The sequence below is a fragment of the Frankliniella occidentalis genome, unplaced genomic scaffold, assembly GCF_000697945.3.
Source record: "Frankliniella occidentalis isolate FOCC.00 unplaced genomic scaffold, Focc_3.1 Scaffold186, whole genome shotgun sequence".
Lineage (NCBI taxonomy): Eukaryota > Metazoa > Arthropoda > Insecta > Thysanoptera > Thripidae > Frankliniella > Frankliniella occidentalis.
Genome location: NW_026267312.1, coordinates 282,891 through 284,405, shown reverse-complemented (window position 1 = coordinate 284,405; position 1,515 = coordinate 282,891). Strand labels below are relative to the sequence as shown.

At 43.8% G+C, this 1,515-nt stretch overlaps 1 protein-coding gene across 2 annotated transcripts in view; it reads right to left on the bottom strand.

Moving 5' to 3' along the window:
• LOC113214797 (nucleolysin TIAR-like) overlaps window positions 1–1,515 on the bottom strand; it is a 291,722-nt gene that overhangs the window by 34,765 nt on the left and 255,442 nt on the right. The window lies entirely within an intron of this gene.

Here is a 1,515-nt window from a genome sequence, read left to right as displayed (position 1 = left end):
GCCGCATGATTAATTTCCATACTACCTCATCACTAATGTCATTTGTGCTTGTATTCATTTCTTTTAATTTTTAAAATCTATTTCAGACACATTATTGTTTCAAAGACAGATGGGTGCACAAAAAGTTAATGGAGAGGAAGCGATTTCTTGAGGATTGTGCACCTCCCGGCACACAGTGGTCGGAAAGGCTTGATTAGCCCGCCAAAATAGAAGGAGTGCTAGTATCAACGTTAAAACTCGTGTACGGAGGTTTTGAGTACCGCTGATACCGAATCTAACGGTATTTTTTGCGAGGGGGCATCCGTAAATTAGTTAACACATATTGTCAAGGCTTAAGGCCGGTCCCCCAAGCGTAAAAACTCGTGTACGGGGGCTTTGGGTACTGCTGATGCCGTTTCAAACGGTGTTACCCTGATTTTTCCGGTTTTATCCGATTTCCGACGATTTCCGACGAATTTCACCCATTTTCGACAATTCTCTCCAATATTCGGAGAAAATAGGGAAAAATCGAGAAAATGTAGATAAATGCGTTTGAATTTGGAAAAATAGCGAAAGCGTATGATTATTTGTCATTTGAGCACAATCGGACAAGGTTTGGCTGAGATGTTATGGATTTCTCTCGCATCAGCGCGCGCTGAATGTAGGGTTTGGATCATGTTTGTCTCCCATTTGTACCCAAAGTGGCAAAAAGTGGCAGGTAAACTCTGTTGTACTTTGTTACTAGTACCCAAAGGAACAATTTAACGCTGGTATCCGGTTGACACATCGCGACACAAAGTTTTGCGGTCCTATCAAAAGTGCACAAAAGTACAATAAATAATGATTTGGAAATATTGACTGTTAGGACAAAGTAGGTTAGTTGGGATGGACGAAAAACACTGAGAAAGTATGCTCCTATCATGAAGAATCAGACGCAAGCGACAGAGTCCACCCACGGCCTCCACTGGGGACCCCAGCGTCTTTAATAATTGGATATGACAAATCTGGGTAAAGCTCAAAGAGAGAGACGGTCATGTTTGTCGGGCCATATCTCCGGAACCGTTCGGCCAATTTTGGAAATATTTCGCGCCAGAGTTAGTGAATCATTGCTTATTCGACGAGACAAGTCGGGACTTCGCTGGCCCAACTTGACTTAAACGAATTTTGGCGGGCTAATCGGGCCTTTCCGACCACTGTGCGGCACCAAGAAGAGTAAGAAGAAGAAGAAGAAGACTGACGTTGATCAGGGGACGTCGAAGACTTCCACAAGCATGAAGGACTACTTTCTGTTTCTTGTGGACAATTGCTTCCATAAGTATGAGCTGGCCACTCACTCCCTGACAGGGACGGAGTGCCCTAGAGTGGCCAGTTCTGATCCGATGTGGAGGGTCCAAGCTAAGGCAAAGCCTCAGCTGGACCAAGACGTTCTGAAGGCTATGATGGGTAAATAAAATACCACAATTCACTGAGTATATACGCTCACAAAATTCTTCAATCCTAACGTACATAACTGTTTTTTTCAGATCATGTCGCAGA